The sequence below is a fragment of the Cyprinus carpio genome, chromosome A17 (genome assembly GCF_018340385.1).
Source record: "Cyprinus carpio isolate SPL01 chromosome A17, ASM1834038v1, whole genome shotgun sequence".
Classification (NCBI taxonomy): Eukaryota; Metazoa; Chordata; class Actinopteri; order Cypriniformes; family Cyprinidae; genus Cyprinus; species Cyprinus carpio.
Genome location: NC_056588.1, coordinates 13,584,683 through 13,604,091, shown reverse-complemented (window position 1 = coordinate 13,604,091; position 19,409 = coordinate 13,584,683).

The window sequence follows — 19,409 nt, the reverse complement described above, 5'->3', positions numbered from 1 at the left end:
TTTCATTCTCTAACTGACCTCGTGGCCCTTGTGATCTATGAGGGTCTTAAAACCGATAGTGGTTACCAAGCATCTTCAATTTTCAGATTAGAGTGACTGTGCACCAGTAACTTACTGAACTTAATCTCCATTTTAAGCGCACTGTTGCGTTTAATCTCTGCAACAGCTTGTGCTCACTCTCTCTCTCCACCAAAAAACAAGAAACAAGGGTCAAATCATACCATTGTTGGTACCATAATACATAAATTCATGAAACTGCTTTTGTGAGATTGAGATATGCTACTATTATTAAAATCCATTTTCCTCAACATTTATTCATTGCAAATATTCGGATTCATATAATCAGTATGATTTCTGTGGAATGCTTTGAGTCTTAAACAAGCTTTTCGTCTAAATATCTGAGAGATAAGAAAAAAGGCCTTCTAAAAGCTGGAAAATATTCAACTAGTCATGGAATGTGGTTGAATTCTATCCTATTGAATATTTTGACTTGAATACAATCTGTCAATTTACAATGTTTTCCACATCTAACCATCTTCTACCGTGGCTTCTAAAGCATTTGTGGCAAGAATGAGATGAGTATACCAATGGCATCATTCTCTGTCTCACCCTCAGGGCAAAATCGATCAGCCTCTGTTTCCAAAAGTTCACATCCACAACAACAAAACCATGAGAAGGGCCTTATGCAGCTTTATTTATGTTCCTCTGACTATATGCATAACAAGAATAAGTGACAAAAGGGTCAGTCAGCTGTTTTTTCTCCATATGCAGTGTACAACACAGGCTGTTCTCCACCAATGCAATAACAATATTCTTCTTCCCTATTTATCCCTTACAAAGGCAGGAAACATTAAAACTAATTATCTGTTAAAATTAACCATAGAAATTATTGTAACTAATAGTTCCAGCATATAGTAATCTCCTTTTGTGGTGTTCTTCACAAATATTGCTTGGTAGTTTCCCATTTTAACATATGAACATCAACGATAGGATATCAAACATTCTGCCATGTAAATTTGTGACATTTTTATTGAATATTTTAGTCACGTGGCCCAAGTGTTTGCTGAGACCCCCTTTCAACATTTGAATTTAATTTCTTACGTACGTATCTCCTAGTCATAACGACCCCATTTAAGGGTGAATATCTGTGAACGAGCCGCCTAGATAAACATTTGTGAGCCACTATAGGCGTTGTATGTGTAGCAGTTTTTGGTGCAACACAGGTTGCGGTACCGATACAGCTGAAAAAATATTGCTGCACGCAAGAATGCTGTCTAGAACAAGCAGCGCACTACGATTTTGAAACAACCCACTGACGCTTTGCTCCTTAAGAACAATCTTGCAATTATTAAATCAACAGTAATTGCATGCAGAGTAGCCTAAACATTTAGATAAAAACGCAAACAGTTTTGATAAACCCGTGTTTACTCGTTAATTCGAGTAAACGAAAAAATGGGCGATACTGAGAGAATGAATTATTTCGAATTCATCATCATCCAACGACCGTGATTGAGACAACAAAAAACAATAAAAACACAAAATCTTCTGTTTATCGGAGCAAATGATAACATGCAATAATTGTAGTATTACCAGTGTGATGTCCCGGTTCATGTAAAGAGTCGGTGTAAATAAAATCCAGCGTTCAGTGCTGATGGGTTTTGATGGATGCTGTGCAGATAGTGGTCCCTCCTCCTCGAGCGCGGTGCGTGTGATGAGATGATGCTCAGTGATTCTGCCGGCGGTGCGTCACTCGTCATTTTATGGTGAAATACAGTATTTATCCCAAGTCAGGTCATCGTCTTCTACATTTAAACTTACTCTAGATCAGTGAAAACATTGGCAATAATGTGATAAATATAGCTGCTGACCAGTACAGTCGCGAATATTTATGGTTTGAAAACCTTACATAATATAAATTGAAAACAAAAAAAAAAAAAAAACCCGACATGAATGTATTTTAGAACTGTGGAAAATTCAACTTTTAAAACTGGTCAAGTTTTCATGTATGTACAAATTAGAGGGAAACAAAAATATAGACATAAATTTGTTGTTTGTTGTGTAATGTAACCTCGGCGTTTTACTTTGAACCATTGAATGCCTGTCTAGGTATTTATTGCGCGCAGTGTGTACTGTGTGTGACGGTAGTGGCCGTGGGTGTTAAGTGTCCTCCGGTTACGTTCGGCCCCCCGATACAGCGCACTAGCGTGGTGGTCTGCGTCGGTTATGTACCGTCGCCCTAAGTGACGCACTTCTCTACCGAGCCCTCGTTTTCATGCCACTTTGATGTTTTTTGTGAGTAAAATGGAGACACAACTTTATGAACCAAGTACTATTTAATATATCGCCATAACCAATCAACATTGTTTAAAACAAAAACCTAAATGGTGGTTAGCTAAGATTGTTAGAAGAAGTTTATACTCCTACCCCTAAGGTTGTGTGCACTTTCGAGTCTCGGCGCGGCATATACTCCAGACTTGAGATGGTGCCCTTAGGTGCCAAAGCACTGAACCGCCAAACTGTTCTGATTCCAGGCACTTCCGTCTGCATCGCCATCGTGGGGGCACACTGGCCGTAGGTTGCGAACCGCCCTGATGTAGACTGGATGGTTGGCATCCATGGACCACATCTGAAGGAGGAGGTTCCGTCTGATTACCATGGGACCTAGTGCAGAGGGGAACGTGAGGGTTAAGTAGGGAAACATGGAAAGCAGGGTGCATTTGGTACCTGGTGTGGGAGTTTCTCGTCGGTGAGGTGTATGGACGACCCGGTCTGATCGGCCTCTGATATCCGAAACTGGACCCATGTAGCTGGGGACATTTACCTTTCTTAAGAGGCAGGCTGGAGGTGCCAAGATCTCCGCAAGTGGACAGCCATACTTGTCTCCTCCTGGACGGGTATTGTTTGCGGTGGTAGGTACCACCGAGCAATCTTCAAAGGTTTTTATGCCTCCGACCTGTGCACGTTGGAGTTGGACTGTGAGGTGAGGTTCCCTACGTCTCCCGGACTCACGGACCAGGATATGTCGCGGGTTATCGGAACCATTGCTATCTACAGCTGGAAACCTCCAGACAGAGTCTCCGTTCCACCGGAAGACTGTCGGTATGATTAGGACCGCGTATGCCCTGGAACAGCGTTAGGACAGGTGGTGCTTCTGTCTCGAAGGGGAACATTCTGTCCATACTTCCAGACCACAGGTGAGACACAGGTCAACTTGTAATAGGTGCGCTATGACAGTATGACCTGAGGGTCTGGCCGAGTTCCTCCTGGATCTTCCACTCATCCTGGGCCATTGTTCCTGGTGGACTGAATAACCAGAAAGACAAGCTCCACAACTGGACAGACCTGAATATCTGGGACAGAACACAGGACCTTAATTGGGGTCCTCTCGGGCTTCCGCGCAAGAGTCTGCTGAAGACGTGTTATGAATATAGCTTTCTGCTTGTTTTTGAGGAGCGGTTGGAGAGAACCATTAAAGGGGTAGTAACTTGCGCAGACCAGGGTTAGTAGAAACGATCTACGGCTACAAGGATACAGGTGCCCTTCGCGGAGTTAAGAAGGTCAAGTCACACAAAAGCTTCTGAAGGACCTCTGCCTGTACCTGTTGGCGGATGATCAGCCCTGTTCCGGGAGTAAATGAGGAGGTGTCGCATGTAGAAAAATCACGGAGTGGTGAAGGAGCTCGCCGAAAAGCTTTCATTCCCATTGAATCTCTGGAAGACAGATGGGGGGTTGGCGCGCCGCCCATAGGCCCTGACAATGGTACTCATAGTGGGCCCAAAGAGGGTTGCATGAATGCCATCTTCCACTCGTTTGAGCTGCCCCGGATTCCTAAAGAAAGGTTGTAGAGCCACACCACCGGTCCAGCTTGGAGAAGATGCGGGCCCCACGGAGTTCCTCCGAAGGAAGGCCGGACGCAGGGGAAGTGGATTAGAAGGAAGTTTTAGCCATCTTGGCGTTTATAGCTCTGTTAGTCGATGCACGGCAACAAGGGCCCCCGTCCTTCTTGCCACGAAGATATAGCTTGAAGCCCCTGGAGCGGTGGAATGTTGGATGAATCCTTGGGCCGCTGATTGACTCCTTGATGTAAGTTCTTCCATACCCTTGTCTCCGGGATGGACACAGCGAATAAACTCTACCCTTGGGGGAGTTTCGCTCCAGACAGCAAGTCGATGGCACAGTCCCATGGCCGTTGAGGTGGAATTTGGGTGGCTTCCTGCTTACTGAAGACATCCTAGAATGCCTTATAGTCAGATGGGACTGCAATCTGCTCTGAGGCTCGGGGCTTTCAGTGAGGGGTTGATGCAGACTTGAACGGAACTAGGTTTTGGGAGTGGATAGGCAGTCAGATGTGAGACAATTGTTATGAACAGTGCTCGCTCCAGCGCGTTAACCTCACCTGGGTCCCTCTAAACTCTGGAAAATGGAGAACCAGCCAGGGGTGTCCAGGATGAGGTCTACTGTGGGTCCCTCCAGTAACAATAAAGTGATCTCCTCTTCATGAAAATGACTCAATTCTGATCTTCAGCGGTGGTGTGCTCTGAAACTTCACCAACCCATGTCCTAGTGGTTTCCCCCCTGGATTGTTTTCAACTCAGCAGCTCCTGGGCATGGGCATCTTCTCGGGACAGATGAAGACATGGAAACTTTTCCCGACCAACGGAGTCTTCATAAATACGCTCATTCAGGCTCGAATACGGGGATCCGAACCCTTGCCGATATGCATTACTGAGTACGCGGTTTCATTCCACCAACTAGTCGCCACCAGCATTCTGAACTGCAGAGTGTAGTCCACTTATAGAGGAAGAACCTTGATGCAGCAGAAGTAGCTGATCGGACACCCATAGCATTCCCTGTAGACTGGCCAAGACACGTCTCTGAAAGGTTCATGTCTGGAGTCATAATGGAATCTATGATATGGCGAGCTGACATAGTCACCCGCATATGCCTTTTTTTCGCCCCAATAGCGCTTTTTCCTTTTAAGCAGAGAACCATCAGACATGCTACGCGCGCTTATGTTTGTCAGGAAAACTTCTGGCGATTCGCTATCTCGATAAAGAGCCCTACTTGCAGGAGGAAGCTCGCCACACGCGCATGTGGTTCCGCCTGTGTATGACGCAGGCTCACGGCCATTGGCACCTGGACAGAGAGGGCAGATAGGATGACTTGGGTTGCTGAGTGACAGGCAATGAAACACGGATAGTGCTGTTGACATCGTTTCCTTCCAACATGCCAGGCAGGAGTGTTGGAGGACCATGGATTCATGGTGTGTCTGTATTGGTGTGTTGGGGTATAGTCTCCTTCTGTCAACAAATCAAGCTACCGGAAGACACACAGGTAAGTGGGAAAACAGGAAAGGTTTATTCACAGGTATATTGCCGGATGGAAGAATGGGTGTGCTTTATTTGAGGGTCTGAATAGCTCACGCGCAATCGCAGGTAATGACGGTTCTAGGACCATCTAGCTCAGTACAGGGTGTGAAATGGTAGACCAGACAGTGAGATACTGGAGGTGGCTGTATTTTAGTGTGGCTTGATTGGTGACAACAGGTGCGGGTGATTAGTACTCAGGTGATGGTCATCGGGTGATTGTCCTAGATGGTGACTGTGACGAATCTCTGACAACACCCCAAAAAATATGAAAATATCTCATTACTCACTTCATGCCATTCCAGATTCCAGACTTCCTTTCTTGACATAAACAAAAAAGATAATCCAAAAATCCAAATAATCCATCTCTGAGAATCCACATAACACACAAGTGAATTTTTAACCCATGACCATTGATTGGAAGCGATTGTTAATAGTCAAAAAGTTTCAATTATTAGTGTTTTTCTTATCTCTGTTGTTTCACATCAAAAGAACTGATTCAACCACTAAGGTCAGACAGATTACTGTCACGGTCACTGTGTGTGGCTTTTAAAGCATCTTTAGGACTTCAGATGGATTATTTGCCTAAAAAAATCCTAATTTGTGTTTACCTGTCCTGTAGAAAGAAATAGACAATTAATATGCATTTGGGACAGCCATGAGGGTGAGTAAAAGATGATCTAATTTTTTTTTTTGGGTAAAACTATCCCCTTAACAATTATATGTTGTTCAAGTATGCTAATCCAAGATCAGCATAGACTAATAAGAATAAAGTGCAACCTCTTGTGTACTTGTGAACTGTGTTTGTTTTAATCTAGAGCTCCAAAGAAATTAAAATATTTTCATAATATCAGGTGTCTGAAGATCATGTCATTTGTAAGTACAGCTCAGCGAATGAAAGTTTATGGGGTTAGCTCTCTGCCAAAATTCTGCGCACGAAAGATCATATTTTGAGCATGCAAAAGTGCGTGGATGTTTTTTTTGGTATTGCAAAGAAAAGTATTTTTTTTGAGATTTTTTTTTTTTTATAATGTTTTTTTGTTTTTGCATGCAGACCTTTTGCGTGTGCAAAGCTCTTCACTAGCTGCTCACACCTAATGCCGGACCCTCAGTGCTAGCTCTCTCTGAATGCCAACGGCTCGCTTGCTCAACACAACCCAGTGTTACAGTATGCCATAATTCTAGCCAATCGGAGACGAGGCTGCTAAATTCTGATTGGCTGCCTTGACAACCAATCACAACATTCCTTGCATTACCATGACAGCAGAGGAGTAAAATACTGTGCATGCATAATTATTATGCAAGTTGATATTCTGATCATATTTTTTTCCAAGCACATTTTACCAATTCCAAACGACATCAATCTTAATAACTACTATTAATCTTGTATTTAATCATTTATAATTGATATATAATTAGTCATGAAGGCTGGAAGTGAAAAATGTCTTATATTTATGTGTGCATAATTATTAAGCAGATTTTCTTTTACAGATAAAATCTCGACATGGACTAAAAATGAACTCCCAAAATGTTAACTCCCTCTGTATTTGTATTCTTTTTTAAGTAATTAATTGTTTAATTTTAGGCTATACATTTAGCCTAATTATTGTCCTGACCAACCCCTAACACTAAACATACCTATTGGTAACCCTGTTGAAATATTAACCTAATTTGTTTCAATATATGCTAGCCTATTCTGGTTTTAAATTCAGTTTTCTTGGAAAGAACGACTTGTGTCTGTGTGAGACTTCAGTTCATTAGCCACTGTTACACCAAATTCTGTGACCTTAGTACTGTAGTGAGGGCAGGTTTAGGATTAGGATTGGGTTCCGGAGTAGATTAGATTAGCTCAATACAGCACCTACTGGTCACATAACTTGGTGGGTCACAGAATACGGTGCAACACTGGCCCTGCAGCAAGCTCAGTTAACAGATGTGGTGTTCTGTGTCATCATCATAACATTGCTGATTTACAGTCCATCTAATAGATTTTTTGGTGAAGAAACATTTGTGCAAACTAGTCAGAGGCTTACTATGTTATGACTGAATACGTTACTGTTTGTTCAATTTCAGATCCATAGTTGTTTTTTTCTATTAAATTTGAGTGCATGTCAGGGATAGTGAAATACAAACTGACCTTTGCCCTTTGCAATGGTGGTACCTCGGCAAGCATTGCCATTCCATACAGTGATGATATCATTATTTCATTAGCTCTACACAATTTTCATCTCATTTTGTAGAAATGAGAATTCTATGTTGGCTTCAAACACCAAGTTCTAAACAATTTTAAATTAGAATAATTTTTGTAAATAAAGCATAAGAATATTTCAAGAAGGTCAACATGAAAAGATTAATGTAAATAAAATCCACAGAAAGGAGAGTTTATTATTATTATTATTATTGTAGCTTTATTAAACCTCTTCAGATGACAAGCAGGCGCTATTATTGTTAAACACAAACACCAAGCATAATACATAGATCATACATTATTTTTAAAGGTCACAAACTTGGATAAACTTAAACAATTCTACCTACTGTATGTATAAGGAATTTAAGCGACGTGAGTTTCACTTCCGCTGCTGTAGGTGTCGCTGGCGTTAAATTTTTGTTTCAACCCAAAACAGCAACGAAGAAAAACAACAAGAGCTATCTGTCAAAGCAGCAGAAATGTCAACAGATCGCCTTCTTCTAAACTATAAAAACGTTTACGGTTCAGAATCAATGTGAACCTTTCCCGGTGGTAAGTTTTGTAGAAACTGAAAAGCTCAGGTAGTTTACTGCTTGGAGTACGCTAGCTAGAAAGCATACACATCTTTTATAGCAAATTGCAAACGACTGTTTTTTTGTTGTTGTTGTTGTTCTTAGTCTTTGTTATTTATTCAAACTAGTGGACAGGTCACAAATAAAACTGTTGGACGCGTACTGTCCTGCATTATCGTATTTAACACTATGAAGCCATTTTTTTAATGTTGGAAAATAGCGTTGTTTTATGTATTTAAGGCGTGGTTAATTTTGTTAATCTTGACTTGTGGGTAATATTGGCTATTTAGTTCACTACACAGATGTTTAGATGCGATTGATTATTTAAGTGTCAATGCGGAGTGGACGTGTTGTGTTAGAAAGAACAATGACAAACTGTCCACGTGATTAAGTTAAGCAATAAAAGAGTAAAGCTCCATAATAACTTCTACATTGTGATCAGAGACATAAACTTTTTAAAAATATTGTACTTGGAAATTGACTTTTTTTTAGGTTTCATCAGTGGAAGCACAGATCCATAGGCTGACCATGGCCACCCATCCAGCACCACTGCCCTTGAGGGAGTTCTGCCCCCTCTACTACCTTCTCAATGCCATCCCTGCTAAAGTCCAGAAAGGTTTCCGTTCGGTCCCGGTCTACTTGACCGCATTGGACAGCAACAGTGATTATATGGCCATTGGCAGCAGCATTGGCATGCTGTACCTTTACTGCAGGAGAGTAAGCCAGATGAACAAATACAATATAGAGGTAAGTCTTCTTAGTGCTTCCTCACTCTTCTGCATCACTCACTGTTGATCTCATCTGGTCAGGTAATGTTTTCTACAATATATCTTTTGTGATTTGTTTTAATAGGGAAAATGTGAGGCCATTACTGCAGTGAAATTGCTGAATTGTTTCGATGATCTTGTGGCTGTTGGGACAGCATCAGGCCGGGTCGCTTTCTATCAGCTTGTGTCACCATTGCCTGGTAGAAATAAACAGGTACGATTTCATCTCTGATTACAATTTTCAAGTAGCAAGTGTTTCATTAAATAAGTGATTAGGTTTCATTTTTTTTCTCCACGATAATTCACATTATATTGGGATAACAATGTCAATGACTGACTATTTAACACAGCATTTTTACTTTCCTTTTTTACTTATTAGAAGATACAAATTAAGCATGTATTATATTTAGCTTTTAACATTATTAAGGTGTGTATATGTCCAAAGTAGCTACTTTTTGTCCCTTCCTGAAAAAAAAAAAAAAACATAAAGAAACACTTATATGATTGATAATCTGATTATTGATGAATACATTTTATTAGTAAAAGACCATAGTGTCAATTTCTGTTGTCTTATTACAGCTGAGAAGATTTGATGTTGTGGGCTTGCACAAAAGCACAATTACTGCATTAGCATGGAGTGCTAATGGCATGAAGCTCTTCTCTGGTGATGATAAAGGGAGGGTGGTTTATTCTTCTGTGGACTTGGATCAAGTAAGCCTTTTATAAGCAGTGGATTGAATCTATTTCATAGGGCTGCACGATAAAGGTTAAACTGATAATCATGATTATTTTTGATTAAAATTATAATCACGATTATTAATAACGATTATTCTATCCTGCTGAAGAAAAAAACCCTGCCAAAACCAGCCTGTTTAAGCTGGTTTAAGATGGAAGTAGCTGGTTTTAGCTGGTCTCCCAGCTTGGTCAAGCTGGTTTTAGCTGGTTGTTCCAGCTGGTCAGGCTGGGAGCTAAGACCAGCCTGACCAGCTAAGGAAGTGGTCAAAACCCCTCTTAAACCAGCCTGTTGACCAGCTTTGAACAGCCAAGACCAGGGCTGGCTGAACCAGCTAAAAAAAGGTCAACAGTTAAGGCGGTTTTAGCTATTTTTCTTATATTTTTTGAGCAGGGAACTGCAAATAACATTTCATGTTTCCTTTAACCAAACACGCCACTGACTATAACCTGACTTCCTTTAACCAACTATGATAATACAAAACTCATGGTTTTTGGTTAGTGTGTTGGTAATCTGGTATTCACATTATATTTTTTTCGCCAATGAGGAAAAACAACTCAGAGCGCCCAAAGTAAACATGCTAAAAGATCATTAATACACACTGAAAACTAACCCTTGCACTGCCATTTTCAACCCGAAAAAACTGGGTAACAACTTTAGAAAATCTTATATATAAATTCCCCACAATTCCAATTTATGTACCATTTTTGCACCATTGTATTGCCACAGGTAGGAAAGTTGCATTTCTGCCGCACACACAATACAGATCCCATTATGGAAACTCAGTGAAAGATTTAGTCATGGCTCATTTGGTAACACAAGCAGTTACAAATGGCTCCTTGTTGAAAAAATAACACACATTTGGCTGTATGACACTTTCATTAAGCAGAATAATCACTGTTGGAGAGATCGCTAAACTCCATGCACAGTTATTATATGCATCCGCGCTTGTTCCGCCATTATGAGGGCATGCACGGGATCGCTCAGATTTGTCCCAAATTAAATAAAAACCCGGGCGAGAAAGTGGATCCTTAAAGAAGAAAATCTCTGTTTTGGGGGTTTTAAGCTCTTCACATCTGGCAACCACAACGCACTGAACGATAGCGAAGACTTGTTAGCAATCCAAGATAACGCAAATGCCCAAATACAAACACTTTTTCAGGATAAATAACAAGCCGGCCAATATTGTGACGATTATTTTTAATTAATCAGAAAGGTGATAACGTTATCGAGATAAAAATACGATTTTAATCGTGCAGCCCTACTTTTTGCAGAAATTCGCCTGTTAGACGGACACTCTAGTTTAAGAAATCTGGACTTACTGTCTTTCTAAAATCTGATTTTGTTTTACTCTCTAGTGGCTGAATATGTGTGTGTGTGTGTGTGTGCGTTGGTCTTTTAGGGAGTGTGTAATCCAGTGGTCCTCTTTGAATACCCTTCAGCAAAGTTTCAGTTGGAATATAGTCGAAAGTACTTTTGGTTTCGTCCAATCAGCGCTCAGTGCTCTCTACACGCAAGAGCAGTCGCATCATCAGCTGGGCACTAAAACCAAGTAAAAGGTACAAAACCCTCAATCCATCTTCATCAAAAAGAATCTATCCATTGTCGGGTGCAGCACTGCGTTATGCTGAATTCTGATCTGGCTTAGTTTTACAGTATGGCAAGTTTGGTGCCTGCTTCCAACAGCTCTGTGCAAGCAGAGTGATCTGGTTGTTGTACGCAGCCAGGCCCGGTTTTGCGTCTGTGGGGGACCGGGATGGGCGGGGGACGTTGTTGGAGAGACCACGTCCTAAAGCAAAGCACCCTTTTTAATCAGGATAGTACCTACGTTATGAGCTGTTCCCAACGTTCGGGCTCCAAACGGTTGGCTGCAGACCTTCAGAAAGACAGTTGGGAATAGTCCAGCTGCTTCCTGAAGGAGGGCTTGGGTCCCTCAGCTGGAACGAATATAGTGTTTTTGTTGTGGCACTGTAACCCAATCAAGTATGAATGAATCCAAATTATATTCTTACTTGAAATGTTGCACTATGCACAACTTAATTTGTGCTGCGTTTTTCTCACTTATGTCATTTGCTCTTTAAGGTCATCATTGGAGGATTGAAAGCAGCGGATGAGATTGTTGTCTGTGGTCATGCACTGAGAATGAGAAATCTTCAATTCAATAGAAAGGATACCCCGGACATTTTTGGCGGATCTCCAGATTTGCCCGTGAGGATTGTTTTCCAACTGTTTGAGTTGCAGTACTGATTGCCGTAATGGCAGTTTTAGGTCCTGCACTTTGCTCCATCAGCAGTAATCCCAATATTAAGGGGGTAGGAAAAGGCCCTATTCTGTGGTTCCTGCCCTTGTCCAGTTGACAAGATGCCCCCACCCCCCCGTGTTTTACTTATTCATACCCTTATGGGGCAATTTCTATGAATCGTAACTTCATGAGTTACATTTCGATGTTGATGTGTGCCCCCCCCCCCATCTCTCTCTCTCTCTCTCTCTCTCTCTCTCTCTCTCAACAAAAGTATGAAATTTAAATTCTTAGCAGATAGTTTAGGGATCAAAGTTTTTTTATGTTTTGAAGCATCTTATATGTGTTTATTTAATCAAAAATACAGAAAAAAACTAATATTTGAAAATGTCATAATTTTTATTTATTTATACACATGTATATTTTAAAATGTAATTTAGAAATGTAGAAATTATTCTAATATGCTGGTGCATAAGAAACTACTTATTATCAGTGCCTGATATTTTTGTGAAAAACGTAAAAAAAAACGTAAAAAAAAAATTTCAGGATCTTTGAGAAGAACATTCAAAAGAACAGCATTCATTTGAAAAAGAAATTTTCTAGAATAATATAAATGTCTTTACTGTCACTTTTGATACATTTAATAGGCTAGTTCACCCAGAAATAAAAATGTTTTTATCATTTACTCACTCTCAAGTTGTTCCAAACCTGTATGAAGAAAAAATCAGTTTGAATAAGGAAAGCGATAACTTTGCCATAGTATCCTTTCAACTGTAAAAGTTGCCACAGTCATTGGATTCTTTGCATTGTGCTTGCACTTTATTTGTACCATTTTGTTTTATTAGTTATTTATTAGAATTTGAAAGATAATAAACAATATTGATTAATAAGTGAGATCTGATTTTAGTGCTTGAAAACCAAAAAAGTAGTGCAAGTCCTGGAATTTTATTTTGCAGTATCCGTAAAAACCCTGTTTAAGTTACTAGTTCTTGGACAATCTTAATGTTTTTTTTTTTTTTTTTTTGTTATTTGAACTGAACTGTCTTTGTATAATTCCTATTTTATATTCATTTCCTAGTATTTTTTGAACAAAACAATTTCAGAAATTTCATGTTTTAGATTGTAGGTCATCTTGTACCCTGTCAAGGACAAAGCTAACCAGCAAAACTTGATATCAGAAGCATCCTAAATATTACATTTGTTTGCACCATCATTGTAGTGAGTAACCTTTCTTGGTATTGCGGTTTCAAATATCCCACCATAATCTGTAGTCTGAGCATGTCAAGGGCTAATGGCAATGGCAGATACATTACTAATTAGTTTCAAGAAAAAATTCAAGAAATTTTCTTTTTGTTTGCCAAATAACCCTGTGTATGTGTCCGCAGCCACAACCCCCAAGCCCCGGAAAAAAAGTTCAGAATAAAAGTATTACATTCTTTCCAAAAATTAATAAATTCCTAAAAAAAAAACAAAAATAACGTATTGACCCCAAACTTAAGGTAACTGCAACCAGTGGCCCCAAAAAATGTCACACTAAAAAATTATTGAGTTTTCCTATGAAAATGTTCCAATGAATTTGACAAGTGTCAGCAAACTTCTTATTTATATATTTTGCTTGAAAAAGCATTTTTAAGTATCCACCCCCGAATGTGCACACTCCTTTTGGGGCCACTGTATCTTAGATACATATCTTTCTTATGCTTTCTTCCTCAGTATTAGACCACTCCTACCATTTTACATCTCCTCTTTCCCACACCCACTATATTACTGCCTCCTAATGGTGCCGTGTAAATGGCTCAGCCAATCAGGACCATGCCCATTATTTACAGAGCAGGAGACTCAAGCCAGTCCTAACTCAGAGGAGGTGCATGATGGGGTTGAGGAGTCAGAGGAGTGCAGGAGGAGCAGCATCCTCAGGAATTCAGTCATGTGGATAGAGGCTCTGGAGGTGGCAGAAGACTTGGGAGCAGCAGCGGGCCAGTTTGGGTACAACTGGAGTCCCACAGCCGCAGCAGCTCAGTCACCTCATGGGAGAGTGCGCAGGGCATGTTTACCAACACAGAGGCCTCCACCTCAGAGCTCTCCTCTAGCCGATACAGCCCCCATCACCCAAGAAGATTTCCAACAGGAGCTGGTGGTCAAGGCCATCAAGTTGAAGAAGAAAGGCAAGAGAAGACGGCAGGGTAAGAGGATCAGTATCACATGATGTGGTGTGTAAAGTTGATTATATTCCATTCACTGATGTTCTCCATACATTCTTGTATAACTGTAGAGAGTGGGACCTGTGTCAACGAGCGCAGCAGCTGGTCAGAGAGCCTTTTTCAGCCGGAGGACAGTGCAGGCAGTGACGTTCTAAACACGCCCATGAGTGAGCCTCCTTCTGACCACACCAGCCTCCTGTGCAGCAGCCTCGACCTGCACAGTGCCGGATCACCTGACCAGGATGGTTCCGTCTGTGGAGAATCCCACAATACAAATGCCTTTACCATTCAGAGCCCATCAGAGCCCTTACAGAGTGAAGAGCCTCTTCAGGATCCAGTTAACCAAACAGCAGAGGCCTTACCGGCTTGCCCTACATCACTGTCACTACAAGACATGGAGTGTCAAGTGTACAGTGAAAACGTGTTTGCAGAAAACAAGCAAATTGCAGCTACGCCTGATGTGGACATGCTGCTGGAATGTACCTTCTCATACATGCAGGCAGCTGATGAGCAGGACATCATGAAGGAATATGTGAAGGAGAACAAAGACACCCTTAAGGATTCAGAAGAAGGTTTTAAACATAGTTTACATGGAGACTTTAATTTGGATTTATCTTATGATCCCATTAGGCCGCTGGGTTACTCCCCGGAACCTGAGCCAACGCCATCTAGTGACGAGGAGGACATCTATGCACATGGAGTGCCATCAGTGCTAGTCTGGGGGGACGGACTGAACGCCCTGAGCTTGCAGAGCTTATCTGATAAGCAGAAGGAGGACGAAGAGACGCAGCACCTCAAAGCTGACCAGGTTAGAGAACTAAACAACTAACAGATCAGAGATCTGTATCAGAACAGGAGAAAGTTAAGTGTATAATTTATAGAAGTGTGTAATATACACTAACTTTCAGAATTTGGGGGTCAGTAAGATTTATATTTTTTTTTTTGAAAGAAATCACTTATGTTTCACTAAGGTTGCATTTATTTGATTATTGATACTGTAAAAACAGTAATATTGTGAAATATTTCTTGCATTTAACTATATATATATATATATATATATATTATATATATTATATATATATATATTATATATATAATATATATATATATATCTATATATATATATATATATTATATATATATATATAATATTATAGTTTATATATATGTGTGTGTGTGTGTGTGTGTGTGATGGTAAAGCTGTTTTCCAGCACCATTACCCCAATCTTCAGTCTCACATGATCCTTCAGAAATCATCCTAATATGCAGATTTGGTGCTCAAATAAACATTTATTTTTATTATTAATGTTGAAAAAACAGTTGAGCTAATATTTTTGTGGAAACTGTGAATTTTGATGAATTGAAGTTTAGAAGAATAGCATTTTATTTAAAATTGAAATTTTTGTAACATTATAAATGTCTTTACTGTCGCTTTGGATCAATGTAGCGCATCCTTGCTGAATGATCAGCAGTATAATGTTTTTAAAAGTCTTTGTGAGAATCACCGTATTAAATTTTATTGATGTCATGTGTTCTATGTTTTTAATGTCTTTCTGTATGGTTTTTCTTTGTTTGAAGTGGCTGAAAGTTGGATGGGCTACACTGGGCCTGGCTGTGGCATCCTCAGTCTAGTAGTAGTAACGGACAGACATATCTGGTGTCTTGACTTTAAAGGAGGTTCTGTAGTGGTCTTCCTAATGGTAGCTTGAGCTGGCAGAAGTTTGAGGAAAATGTCCATCAGGTGGCGCGCTGTCCCCATCAGGTAAGGGACATAGATTTGTTTTGTTAATAAATAAGCAAACAACTGCTTAAACAAATATTAGTTATTGGTATTCTAGACTAAACGTTGTCCTGTTGCTGATGTGTTTTCCTAGGCTCATTGCTGTGGAAGGTGGAACAGAAGACCATGACTGCTTACGCCTGCGGGAAAGTCACCATCAAGGGGAAGAGACACTGGTACAAAGCCCTGGACGACACAGCGTTTGTGGCACTTGGTGATGACACAGCCTGGATCATTTGCACTAATGGAGACCTGTACCTACAGACAGGTGTGGGAGAATAAACACACCATAGTGCTCTCACATTACAATGACATATTCTACTCATTGTTTATTTAGTTGGGATAGAAGAAAGTATTTTACTTAAAAGCTACTACAATATCACCGCAGACCACAGAGTGAGATGTTATTTCGCGATTGGACCACTAGAGAGTGCTGCATGTACTTGAAAATAAGTAATTGTATTTAAGTTAACAGGATAGTTCACCTAAAAATGAAAATTATTCATTAATTAAAAATGAATGAAAGTTATTATTTACTCACCTTGTTGTTCCAAACCCATGTGACGGTAAATCTCCAATGTAAACACAAATGGAGAAATGCACTAGTTGCTTTTTTCTATGCATTTAGTTCCCGTGTGGGCTGATAACTTTAAAAGATCAAAAGGATGCAATAGCACCATAAAACCATCATTAAAGTGGTCCATATGACTTGAAAAAATTGTATTAACTGACAAAATCATATTTATACTACAGTGTAATTGAATGGAAAAGAGCAACCAGTTTAACTTTGGGCTGGGCTCTGCTTTGGTATGTAATGATGAAGAGTATAATCAACTCTTGCTGGCTGTGCCCGTTACCTTAAAACTCTATTAAAGCCTTATCATCCCTTTATGACCCCCTACCAGTCCAGGTCATTAGCTACAGTACTGTGAACATATTATTAAAAATGTTCACTATAATAGCAGTTTCTGGTTTTCATTGGGAATAGTAACCTGAAAATATGCATAAACCAACTGAAGGTGTACTGTGTAGTGTAATCAGCTGATGAATACTGTTGCTCTATGTGTGTCTTCAGGGCTGTGTGTGGACAGGCCATGTGCGCGGTCAGTGAAGGTGGACTGTCCATGCCCCATGGCACAGATAGCAGCACGTGGCATTGTGGTGTGGGCACTGAGTGAGCAGAGGGTGTGTGTTTTACAGAGAGGGTCTCAGCAGCTACTGTGCAGAGGGAGAGCACTGGAAGTATGACACCGTCAGGTATGTTTGTCATCGTGGTTTTCTCTTAGCTGATAGCAAATTCACTATGGTGAATAAATAAAACAATGATTTCTGGACTGGTTTTACTTCAAGACATCAGGTTGCCACCTAATGTAGTGTCAATGTTGTGTCCACCGTATTTTGCAAAAGCGGAAGTACGCTATTTTTTGTAAATATGTGTGCTATGTTGTGGTACAAACAATGTTTATAACAAAACAAATGTATTGGTTTAAAGTACATGGATAGTACTTATGTAAAGTGTACATATATTTTCAATATGTTAGGCATGTTTAAATACGTTTATATATACGGCTGTGGTGAAAAGTATCTGCAAAATGTTAATTATTTTACCAAAATAAGTGAGATCATACAAAATGCATGTTATTTTTTATTTAGTACTGACCTGGATAAGATATTTCACATAAAAGACATTTACATATAGTCCACAAGACAAAATAATAGTTGAATTGATAACAGGGTTCCCACGGGTCCTTGAAATCCTTGAAAGTTTGTGAATCCTTCTGGAGCATCAGTGAGCGTTTGAACTAGTTGCATGTTATGCACTCAATTGTCCTCAGTTTGAAAAGATGGATCTCAAAATCATACAGTCATTGTTGGAAAAGTTCGAATACGTTCAAATACGCAAAAGATGCTGGAAAACCAAAGAATTTATGGGAACTGAAGGATTTTTCTGAAGAACAGCGGACAGTTTAACTGTTCAGGACAAACAAGGGACTCATAAAGAACTATCAAAAAAAACACAAAACAATAAAAACAAAAAAAAAGCTGTGGATCATCCAGGTAACAGCACAGAAAGAGTCAAGCGTATGTACACTTTTGAACTAGGTCATTTTTTATAAATTCAACTATTTTCTCTTGTGGACTAAATGTTAACGTCTTTTGTGTAAAATATCTTATTCAGGTCAGTACTACATAAAAAAGAACATGCGTTTTTGTATGATCCCTCTTATTTTGGAAAAAATAATTTACATTTTGCATATACTGCAAAGTGTATGTAAAACTGACCACAACTGTTATGTCGCAACATAGTCCTGTGGGGAACACAACATTTTGATTTATGAATATTTGATTTATGGCCTGCCAACCTTAACACTTTGCAAGTTATGCTAATGCTAATTAATGTTTTTCAACGGCATGTTGTTGATGTATATTGTGGATAAATTAGAAATTTTTAATGCTAGTTTTTGCTGTAGAAATAAATTTAAATGTTGAGATATATGTTTGTGTGTCCATAGTGAGAGCCAAGGTCTTGAACCCATCTGTAATGCTCTGGGTGAGAATAACACAGTCTGGGCACTGGATACTAGTGGCAACTTATGGTTCAGAACAGGGGTCACGGCTAAAAATCCCCAGGGTGAAGATGACCACTGGTGGCAGGTACATATATGTAATATATGCATGCACAATATATCCTCTTCTAGAGCTTGGTCAGATTTTCTGCCTGTATGCTGTGTGTTTAAAACCCTTTCCATAGATGAATCACACATTTTGTACAAAAATGCTAATTATTCCAAAAGCTCATTGCTTGGAATATGTTTCAGATTTATCAAAACAATTAACATCTTTTTGTCTGCATTACTTTGTCATTTAGGTTAGCATCACAGACTATGTGGTGTTTTGATCAAGGCAGTCTTTTTCCAGACTCTGATCCAGGCCACACAGACTGTCGCCACAGCCACCAGAGCTCCGGTTGAGCGGGTTGCTGAACGTCTGCGCGTGGCCTTCCTTTCCCAGCACTCCCAGGGCCAGCCTAGCCTCATCAGTGTCAGCACCAGTGGCGTGTGGATTGCTTCTGGACGCAACGAGTTTCACGTTGCCAAAGGCAGCCTCATCGGTACGACAAACTGAGCATGGGAAACATGGTGGCTTAGAACCAAAATATGCTTTTCTATTGACTGAGGACCTTTTGATTGGTTTCTTGTTTGAAAATGTCATTATTTTTTATAGTGATGTACATCTTTCTGCAGGGACATTTTGGAAGAGTATTGTACCCAGAGGAACAGCATCTGCCACAAAATGGGTCTTTGTGTTCTCCTCTGCTGTTCCAGCTAAAGAGGGTATGTAGAAATCCTGTCTTCCTCTTCACATTCACACCCGTGCAGTATCTGTTGGCATGCAGAAAGCAATTAAATATTGCACAGAATTAAAAACTGTATATTCAAGCATGTTTGTTTATCTCACGGTTATCTCAACAGGGAGTTTCCTATGGTTAGGCCAGAGCAGGAAAGACCTGTTCTGTATCTGGGACCAAGACCTCCAGATGCGGCCCTTCACCATACAGTTTC